The following is an 11,906-nucleotide window of genomic DNA, read 5'->3' on the forward strand; positions in this document are numbered from 1 at the left end:
TCCTAGAATGTTGTAGTGTTGCTGTGTATTGATAAAGATTTGCCACATTTCCCACGGTTTCCAAGTAACTGCATCTCAGTGGTGGATACATTGTTTGTGCATCAGTTTATAAAGTTAAAAGTGCTCTTGGGATCTTTGATGATGAAAGTCTTGAGTAAATGAAAGATCATTTACAAGCATGATCAAATCCATACGAATGGTATTTCCATGGACAAACTGTTAACCTCCTAAGAGTTGCAATGTTTTCCAGTATCAACTTAAATTTGTATTTAATTACAGAATTTTTACTATATGAAGAATCCATCACTTTAAGTAGTTATAGAATAATACAGTTAAGTTTCCCTGGTTATTAAAAAGTCACCCAAATCCTTTCAGGAAATGATTATTCAAGTAAAGCCTTAGAAGAAGCTCAAAAACTTCTTCCACAATTGATACCACTTGCCACCCTCATTGCCAGCCTTAGTAGGAGGCCATGGAATCCACGGATGGAACTGGGTTTAATCTTTGGAGGTGCTCACATGTTACATGCCACCTTGATGCTTATTACATGAATAATTTACGTACTGAACTATAGTAATACAAATCTGCCTTTTCTGCAATTAGAAGCATAGAGATCACATACCTGGGCCATATTTCAAGTCCTTTGGTGAGCATTATGATGAAGCAGACATTGCTCCTGCCAGATTTTATCTGTTCTATAGTAAAGCAACTCAGGGCTACATCACTGGGTCTGGTTGAGTTACACTTGCTAGGACGTAAAAGTAAGAAGACTTTCTGATTTGGCCTTAGTTTGACAGCTGGAGTTTAGTTGCCATTTTGGCTTTGCTCCTTATAACAAATCAAAGAAAACAGTTATAAAAATTAATAAATACAACCCCCTGTCATCTCTGCCTTTGCATATATAGCATGAATGCTGCATGCCTCCAGAGGCTGGGGGGAGGTGAGCTTCCACAGGCAATGGCAACACTGTTGGTGGTGGGAAAGTGGCGGCAGTAAGCAGTGGTGCTATCAGTGGCAGAGGGTGGTAAGCGCTATCCAGCAGTCGACAACCACCTGCAGATGGCGCTAGCAGTGTCGGCGGAGAGTGGGGGGGGAGCAGCGACCACTGGTAGGCACCACCAGCAGTCAGCTGCACCTTTTTGCAGGGGGTGCACCACCACACTCAAGGGGTGCACATGCACCCCCTATGCATTGCCAATGATATATATGGAACTATACATATTGCACTTCTGCTACAATCTGTAATGCAAATATTGAATACAGGCTTGATATTTAGTGCTGCACTGTAGAATTTTATCAGTTCTAGTAATCTTTTTAAGCCTCAGCTTTGTACCCCTATTTAGCATAATTGAAAATCATCATAAGAAGAAATGAATGTGCTGGTATCCTGAAAAGGAACAGGTTCATTTATTGCTTTTTGGAAAGAAAAGTTCCACTAAGTAGATATATATTTTCAGTATAAATATGAGAAGTAAAGAAAGGATCCTTCAATGGAGCACAGTGTCAATGGAAACATGGCCCAGGTAGTATATCCAGCTTTTTTTGACTGTAAAAAAATAAGAGGTAAACTGTTTACATAACAAGCATCAAGTTAGTATTTTGTACGTGAATGAAAACACACTACACTATTCTACCAGAGAGAACAAGAAGCATACAAGGTTTAACACTGACATAGGATTAATGAGGCACTCACGCTGTCTCCACTGTTAATTTAACACCAGGTTTGTTTCTCCTTTCCTGAACTTTTTTTTTCACTCTTTTAGATGTATGAGAGTTCCCAAAATGGCCTGGTGATCAGTGCAAGGTCTTGAAGCCTACTCCCATACTCCAGCATCCTAACCACTGAGCTGTGAGAGTCAGACTCGCTCTAGGAGGAGCACTGAAAAGTTTTATATAGGGGGAACAACAGAAAGAGGAAATATTGAGAGATTTACCATAGCATGGTCTCTGGTTAGAATGCTCGTTTAACAAATGTCACACCCAAATTTATATTCTTCAGCTGAATAAGGCAGAGCGGGGACTTTAAACTGGGTCTCCACAGTTTAGTACTCAGACCTGATGCTATTCCGGGTTGCATCTCTCTCACTTGAACCAGAAGTTCTGCATGGCATTGGAGATTCTGTGGGATAAATATGATATCTTTTATTAAACTAACTCAAATAATCAGAAAAACATTTATTTGCAAGCTTTTGGGTACAATTATGCTTTGTCAGGCAGAGGAAGCATCTGCAGATGATCTGTGCTCTTCCTGGATGGAGTAGTAAAGCAGGCAGAGGCCAGTATGTATGCAAGAATGCCAGTCAGTTAAAATGTGAATTGAGGTGGTCAGTAGGTGAGAGACAGGTGGGGGTTGAGAATGAACACACCTAAAATCTATCAAAGACAAGAATACCCAATTACCTGTGGGGGTACACTTCTCACAAGACAACCATTTATCTCTTCAGTCTCTCACTTTTAATCCTCAAAGGAAACTTACAAAACACCTTTCACAGATGAGTCTATGAACTTCACTTAATCGACTGAATACAAAAATCATGGACCAAGTATTGACTTTGGATTTATGACACATTATAAACTGGCTAACACCTGACTCTCCAGGTAAACCCTTCAATTTTAACCAGCTATATTCATTCCCCGCGCCCCCCCCCCCAATCTCTCATCCATTGACTACATCTACATTCATTCCTTCCCACCCCACCTGTCTCTCAGCTACTGACCATCTCAATTTACATTTAAACTGACTGGATTTCTTGCATACATACTGGCCTCTGGCTGTTTTGCTGCTCCATCCAGGAAGAGCACAGACCATCTGTAGACACTTCCTCTGCCTAACAAAGGGTAATTGTACCCAAAAGCTTGCAAAAAAGAATTTTTCCAACTATCTGAGTTGGTCTAATAAGAGAGATCAGATTTACCCAAAGAACATTGTCTGCCTATGTCCTTAAACCAACAAAGCTAGAACCTACCCCCTGAAGCATAGGATCTGAGAAACCCCCTTTCTACATTAGAATCCATATGGATATCTGTCATTAGGTATTTCCTATTTCTTTCAAAGAAAGGGGAAAGATATACATATATATCCTTTTGATATAATATATTATATCTTTTTTCTACAACACACCTCAAGGGAATCTGTCCATTCCTACACAGAGCAGACTCAGTACTACAGTACATTTCTGCTCAGCTATTAAAGCTGCAGGTATCCCAATGTTCCAGCAGGGTGACAATTATAAACAATTCATTAGCAAGCTCTAACTCTCCTTAGAGCAAAAATGGTAATTACTGCTACAATTACCTTTGACTTCAGTGGCAAATGTGTGGCTAAACACCAGACAACCTTTTGAAGCCATAATAGTTAAACAAGCAAGCCAGAAAAGAATTAGGAGCATCAGTCCTCACTGTGGCAAGAAACAAATATGTAGTTTCATTAGAAAACAGCTCTAATCAGTGCCATTCATGTGTAAGGGATTTCCCACTGACTAAGCTGCCAGTGTTTTTGTAGGATGTTGATGCCAGCTGCCAATTATTACTGGACATATGCCTCCCTGCACTATTGATGTGCAGGTCAGCAGAATGAAAGACTGAACCTATTTTTATATATGAGCAAATAATATATTTCCAAATTTTGTTTGGGAGAAGTGGAGACAGTCACATTCTATGTTTATAGAGTCTCAAAACACTCACTTCATCACCCCAATGTTAATACAGACACATACACACAGAATGAAACATTCCACATTCCAAACTAGAGGGAAGGGGAAAGGGTTCTTAAAGTCACAAAATACAAGCGTGTTTAAAAAAAAAAAAAAGAAAGAAATCAATTACTATATTTTTCCCAAGTTTAGAGTAAAAAAAAATAGTCATCATTAAATTCACTCTCATGCAAATTTCTAGTAGTCATTTTTATAGGGTACAACTATGGTCATTATTGTTCCCCATCCATCTTATAATTTCAACTAAATCGAGCAATGAAAATTTTATAGTGCATCCCTAATTGTGCACCAGACTGGAACTGTTCATACAAATTCCAAGCAATTATAAGGCTTTCTGGGAAACATTGGCAGCAAACACAGGATTAAATGCTCATAACAGCAAGACAGATGGGAAACACAGATAAAGAAAATCTCATGGAACTCAATTCTTTTTTCCAAAACTATGATATTATTTAAATTAACTTGAGATTGGAACACATTCACTGAATATTCAAAACAAGATTATTTAAGTACAATAACTTGATCAAATGCATTCTAAATATTCTCTATAAATGTATACGTATACCAAAATGCATACTGAGAATTATATGCTATATGAAGAATTAACATGAATTCTGTATTTTCTTGCATATAACACACCCTAGAATACACATCTTTTTTTTTGAAAGGCAGAATGAAAAAAGAAAAAGATTTTTTACAAAGTTATGGCTGCACAGGTCAGCAACAGAGCTTCAACTGACTCACCCTCCCTTTTCTGCTCATCTAAAGCTGAAAACCTAGCTGTTCTTGAAGACTGGCCTCCATGGATGGACCAATGTATTTGAAAAGAGCCTAAAATCATCTGTCAATCTGTAGAGCTGTGAAAGACGAGAAGTAAGACCAGGAATAGCTAATAAACAGCAAATCTGCCATATGATAGTTTAGCCTTATTATTGGAATATCAAGATAATTGAAAAGGAGAAATGATTGTTAACATCTTCTGAGAACTATGAGCCATTAAGTCAACTGACTCCCTCAGCTGCCTGAATAGTAGTGCAACAGCTGCTGCACTGTGAAGCAAGAATCAAAGCATGATGCTTCTATCCTAGTCAGAAAATCAGGTTCCCCACTTAATCTATGCACCCCAAGTCTGCGGGGGGGAGGGGAGGCAATTTTGGGGAGGAAAGGTGACCATGGTATGTGAGAAAATATGGTATAAGGAAAACAATAAACCCTACTATGTAATGTCTGCAGAGATAAAGAATAATAGGAGAGATCATTAACTTTTAATCTGAAATTTAGTAGGAGAGAAAAATATTCATTTCAGATTTATACTTTATAAGAGAAAGATCTTTTATGGACCATTTCTTGCCCACTAATTACCACTAATTCTTAAGTTCTGAAATATATTTTCAGACCTTCAGGAAGGAATCCTGTGGTGGTTTCCAGGGCAGTAAATATGCAGTATCTGTAATTTAAGAAGATGTACAGACATAGACTCAAGGCATGCAACTGCATGGTGAGAGGGTTTGTCTCATATTGTGTAGTATGAATTTCCCCTCACGTCATCTCCCTTACTTCCAGATAGTCTAAGAACCACACCAACATTATATTTAAGTGCATTCTTAACTCAGCCACTAATCTTCATAGATAGACTTATTTTTATTCAGACAAAAAAAAATGAGAGAGAAACAAGTGCCAATATATGGTTAAATTTAGGGCCCCCTGCTCACTTAAATTATTATCAAATGATGACTACCTCCCTCAATTATCCAGAAGGCTAATCTCAGTGTGGAATTAATGTAAGCAACAATGGCCCAGCAATCTTCAAACCTGAATATGATACCCTCCAAATGACCTGACCTACCTGAAGACCCCACTGGGAATTCCCAAGTAAGTAGGCCACTGGCATAGGAAACACTTAAAAAAAATCTTTGGTGTGTTCTGAAGCATTTCTTCTGTCTACTCCTAAGCACACTCTTTTCCACTCCAAAGTTTCATAGTTTCATAGCTGGTAGGGTTGGAAGGGATCATCAAGACTGACCCCCTGCCATGGGCAGGAAAGAATGCTGGGGTCAAACAACCTCCTAGCCTCCTTCTGAAGACTCCCAGGGTACGAGCGAGCAACACTTCCCGTGGAAGTTAGTTCCAGATCCTAGCCACCCTGACTGTGAAGTAGTGCGTCCTGATATCTAACCTGAATCTACTCTCAGTCAACTTATGGCCATTATTCCTTGTTACTCCCAGTAGTGCTTGGGGGAATAGGGCCTCTCCCATTGCACGCTGGTTCCCCTTGGCCAGTTTATAGATGGCCACCAGCTCCCCTCTCAGCCTTCTCTTGTGGAGGCTAAGCAGTTCAGGTCCTGTAGCCTCTCCTCATAGGGCCTGCCCTGCTGCCCCCTGATCATGCGAGTGGCCCTCCTTCAGACCCTCTCAATGCTGTCCACATCCCTCCTGAAATGCGGCACCCAGCTCTGGATGCAGTACTCCAACTGCAGCCTAACCAATGTCATATAAAGGGGGAGGATCACCTCCTTCGCCCTGCTCGTGATGCATCTGTGGATGCATGACAAGGTGTGGTTAGCCATCCTGACTGTGTCCCCACATTAGCGGCCCATGTTCATCTTGGAGTAAATAATGATTCCAAGATCTTTTTCTGCCTCTGTGCTGACAAGAAGGGAGTTCCCCAGCCTGTAGGTATGCTGCTGGTTCTTCCTCCCCAGGTGCAGTACCTTGCACTTGTCAGTATTGAAACTCATCTTGTTCTCATCCACCCACCCCTGTAACTTGTCCAGATCTAGTTGTAGCCTGTTCCTCTCCTCTAGCGTGCCCACTTCTCTCCACATCTTAGTGTCATCCACAAATTTGAACAAGGTGCTTTTCACCTCCTCGTCCAAGTCACTGATGAAGATGTTGAACAGTGCAGGCCAGAGAACCAGGCCCTGGGGAACTCCACTGCCCACCTCCCTCCAGGTCAGAAATGACCCATCCACCACCACTCCCTGGGTGCAGCCCTCCAGCCAATGTGCAACCATCTGATTGTGTAGGCATCGACACCACAGTCACCTAATTTTTTAATGAGGATGGGGTGAGAAACAGTGTCAAAGGCCTTCCTAAAGTCCAGAAAGACTACGTCCACCATGACACCTGCATCCAAGGATTTTGTGACCTGGTCGTAGAAGGCCACCATGTTGGTCTGACAGGACCTGCCTCTAATGAACCCATGTTAGTTGCCCCTAAGCATAACCTCCCCTGTTGGTCACAAATGTGCTCCTGGATAATTTTCTCAAAGAGCTTCCCCAGGACCAAGGTAAGATTAACGGGCCTATAGTTTCCTTGGTCCTCCTTCCTCCCTTTAAACAAATTTCCTGGTCCAACCAAATCTGCTAGCAATTATCTTCATACCAAAAGAACATTGTGTTATCTTTTTATGACAAAGTATCCCAAAGATTTCATTTTGTTTAATTTGCCTCATAGCCTTCATCCTGAAACCTAGTAGTACACTTTGAAACTGCCCTATCCAGGTGAAAAGGCCCACTGGAAACCATTGCCCTGAAAAAAAAGAAAAGAAAAAATCCTAATTTATGTCCTGCAACTGCCTGCAATATATTTTACTGGCCACCACTATGGTAGACAATAATTCTTGCAATGTTGCTAACCTCGGGGAGAATAGGCAAGTATTCTATGTGAGGGGCTGGTGGAGGTGGGGAAGCATAGCAGGGGACAAGAAACTGCTACTAGACTATCTAATTCAATCCCCAATTATGGTATTAAGGCAGTAAGGTCTTCTGAGTTTTACTAAGCTAACGGGATACCCAGACAGTTGGACATAGAGTTTGACAGATTCATAGATTGTAAGGCCAGAAGGGACCTTGGAAGATCATCAGGTTCAGCCCCCTGCACCAAGCAGGAAAGATAACTGGGGGTTAGGTGACCCCAGCAAGGTGACTGTCTAGTCTCCTCTTGAAGATTTCGAGGGTAGGTGATTGTACCACCTCTAGACATAGCTTATTCTACAGTCTGGACACCCTGACTGTGAAGAAGTTTTTCCTAATATTGAGCCTGAATCGGTCTTCCAGGAGTTTGTGGCCATTACTCCTAGTTTTTCCCTAGGCTGAGAGGGTGAGAGGGTGCCCTGGTAAGCAGTTGCTCACTGAGCCCTTGATGTACTCCCCTAGTGTAGCAGTAAGCTGCTACCAGGTCCCCTCTCAGCCTTTTCTTCAGGCTGAGGAGTCACAGATCCCTCAGCCTTTCCTCTTATGGCTTGCTGTGTAAGACTCTGCTCATGCAGGTGGCTCTTCTTCAGACTCTCTCAAGCTTTTCCATTTCCTTGTTAAAGTGTGGTGCCCAGATCTGCATGCAGTACTCCAGCTGCAGTCTCACCAGTGCTGAGTAGAGCAGAAGAATCACCTCCTTGGTTTTGCTGGAGATGCAACAATTGATGCATGTCAAAGTATTATTGACATACAGGCTACAGCATCACACTGCCAGCTCACATTCATACTGTGGTCTATTATTACCCCCAGGTCCCTTTCATTTGTGGTGCTGGTCAGTTTGGTGCCACCAAGTTTCTAGGTGTGTTGGGGGCTGCTCATCCTGAGGTGGAGAATTTTACATTTCTCAATGTTGAACTTCATCAGATTTCGATCTGCCCAACTTGCTAGCCTGTCTAGGTCCACCTGTATCTGTAGCCTATCTTCAAGCCTGACCACACTCCCCCATAACTTGGTGTCATCCATGAACTTGGCCAGTGATTTCTTCACCCCCACATCCAAATCATTAATAAAGATGTTGAAATGCACCGGACCAAGCACTGACCCCTGTGGGACACCACTGGTCACTTCTCACTAGGATGACACAGATCCATTCACTACGACGCTCTGGGTCCTATCCTGCAGCCAGCTTCTCACCCACCTGACTGTCTCAGAATTAAGCCCACAATCCTTCAATTTTCTCGTGAGGACATCATGGGACACTAGATCAAAGGCCATTTGGAAGTTTATATCTATAATGTCAACCTGCTTTCACATGCCTGAGATGAAGTCATGTTGGCTGTCATTCAGAATCTTATCTTCTGCAAGCTTATGGGAGATAGACTCCTTGATGACCTTTTCTAGGATTTTCCCTAGAATGGAAGTTAGGCTGATTAGCCTATGGTTGCCTATAGTTACATGTTCTCTAAAGATACAGGTATTTATCTGTCCCTGCTCTCCCTGCAAAAAAAAAAAAAAATTCAAAGTACCAGGCATCCTGGCAGAAGTCCAAATTCACAGACCACTACCTATTCTAATACAGAAATAAACTTTCCAAAAGTCATATAAGAGATGAAGCAACCTATTAGCATGGCTTTGTCAAAATAAAACTTCCCTTAAAATAAAAAACTTCTGGAGGCTGAAGTTGGAAGGGTAAACAGGAAACAATATTAATGCCAACTAAATATAGCTGTGGAGCACTAAATGCTTTTTCTTCTTGCCCTTATCATGCTGACTGGAATCCAAAGAGAAGTAGCATACCAAGCATACAGAAGAATGAAAAGCAACATTCACTAAGCTCCCACTTGGGTAAGACAGACAGTAAATGGTGAATTTAATTGGAAATACCATGCAGATTATTTCAAAAATCATTCCAGAGGGCAAGATTTATAAATTATCCATTGGTAAACGGTTAAAAGGTCCCTCAATTCTCTGTAACCACATCTCTTCTTGAATTTTCCCACAGCCACTACATGGAAAGTCCTTGGTTGATATCATTTTTTTTGCCAGAACTTGATACCTTTGCTCCCTAGCATGGTATAGTGTACCCATTTAAAAGCTACAAGCTTGTGTAATCTAACTGGTAAATAAACTTTGTTCTGTGCTTGCACAGTTAGATGCTTAATGGGACAGGAGTAAAAACAGAAAGCAGCTACCAAATATCAGAGGGCTAAAACAAATACTTCTTCCCACTCCCATTCAGTTTGCCTGATCAAATCCTAGTCATTCAGTGGCAGCAGGGATGGGTGGGATGAGCTCAGAACTCAGATGCTGTTAAAAACACTCCAGCCCACTGCCACTGTACCAGGAGGAATCCAATTTCTTCCTTCATCCAAGGGAAAGGAGGGGTCAGGCATACATCCACACCATTCACCCATCCATGAATTATAATAGAACTTAGGAAGGTGAGAATTTCCTGAACACTTCTGAAAACCTCACTATTGCAAGGTGTATTCACCATTGTACCTGAATACATAACACAGCTCCACTGCACAGGCCTATACCAGTGTTGTGGTAGTGTCTTGTTCACATTTTTGTCAAGAAAATCCTCACAACTGAACCCTTTCTCTCAAATATTTTAAGGATTTGAGCATATAGGATTTCTACCCAAAATTAATCAAATAATACTTACTTTCATGCTAAGCAAATAAGTAGATAAAAATCATTATTATTGGATATGACTTTTTTCGTATTTAGTCAGCAGCAAAACTCCCATTGATCACAGTAGAAAGAGGCCTTCTTAACAACTGTATGTTCCTTTATGGCCCCAATTCAGCAATGTATTTGCATTTGCTTAAATCCAGGCCTATTCACCACAGCCTTATGCATATGCGTAGTTTTAAGCATCTGCTTACATCCAGCTGACTTCCTATCATTAAGCAGTTAGCTGAAGGGAAAGACATAAGCACCTGCTTAAAATGAACCCCACATATAAGTGCTTTGCTGACCCCATAGGTATGCCTATATTTCAGCAACTACAGTTCACATAGATATACCTGAGCAAATTAAAATTATTTAGGTCTGGTACTGTGATCACTTGGTGGACAAAGCGCAGTGAGGCCTAACAACCCGATTATTTATCCAGCTTCTCAGGCAACTTGTGCAGACTGTGTGGAGCTCTATTCTACTGCAGCTACAGCAGTGTACCCATGCTATACAGCAATACCCATGCTAGCTAGCTGAAAGTTTGTCATTTATGTCTGCAGTGATTGTAGTATGCCCAAATAGCCAGGAAAGAATCTGGGTCTGCTGTATATCTGCTGTACACCTTTAAGAGGTTGAAAAATTAAATACAAGACTTGTATGCAGAGCTACATTACCAGTGACAGGCCAAGTAGTTCATGCAAATTTATGAAAAAAGTATGTAACTATTGTTAACCACATCCTTATTACATTGTCTTTTATAATGATGTGAGAGAGAAAATTAGAACTACGGAACAGATATGCATAATTCTTTAAACTATGGCTAGGTACAGATGTTACATATTAAGTGTACAGATAGTACTCTACAGCCATAACCAAACAGATGTTCATGGCACATGCAGCACTTCAAAAATGGTGGATCCCACTATAAGTTAACCCTGAATGAACATGGTATCAAACTAAAGCGCTTTAGATTAGAGCAGGGGTGGGCAAAATGGTGGATCTGGATGGCAGCCAGACTCCATATGCCAGCAGCTCCTGCCTGAATGGCTGGGGCTGGTTTCCATGGAGACACCAGCAGCAGCCACACTGTGATAGCAGGAGGCTAGGGTTTCCATGGAGACTGGCCCCAGCAGCACTGCCAGGGCACAAGGCAGGGCGCAGAGCTACTCTGGAGCCTAGCTAGGATTTTGCAGTAGTGACAGCATGATCTAGAGTCAGGGCAGAGCTGCAATCTGCAGCCTGCTTGCCCCAGGATCACAGTTATGCCCTGGCTCCTAGCAGCAGTGATAGCAAGGTCTGGAGCTGGGGTAGAGCCACAATTCACAGTCTGCATACCTCCTGCCTGGAGTATACAGGCTGCAAATCACAACTATGTTCTGGCTCTGGTTCATGCTATCACTGCTGCAAGCTCCCAGCCAAGCTCCAGAGCAGCGCTATGCCCTGCCATGTGCCCTGCTAACAAAAGCAGCACTGGGGGAGCCTTGAGGGGGCTATAGCTACCCCAGAATTGCCCATAATGCCCCTTAGCCACCCCTCCCAATGGAACTGCCACCACCATTGCCCGCTCTATACAGGTGACAGTAGCTGAGCCCACCCCACTCTTGCCTGCAGCACAGCCTCCCTCCCCACCCCAGCACTCCCATCAAGAAGAGGCTGGTGTCACCGCTTCCTGCCAGAGCTGCTGGTGCTGATCTCCATGGAACCTCTGGCCTTGCACTATCACAGTGCAGTTGCTGGGGTCTCCATGGAAACCAGCCCCAAGCACGGTTGTAGTTGCTGCTGGCAAATGGAGTCCACTGACGGAGAGATCCAGCCT

Source organism: Crocodylus porosus, unplaced genomic scaffold, assembly GCF_001723895.1.
Source record: "Crocodylus porosus isolate Cpor-Errol unplaced genomic scaffold, CroPor_comp1, whole genome shotgun sequence".
In the NCBI taxonomy this organism is placed as follows: Eukaryota; Metazoa; Chordata; order Crocodylia; family Crocodylidae; genus Crocodylus; species Crocodylus porosus.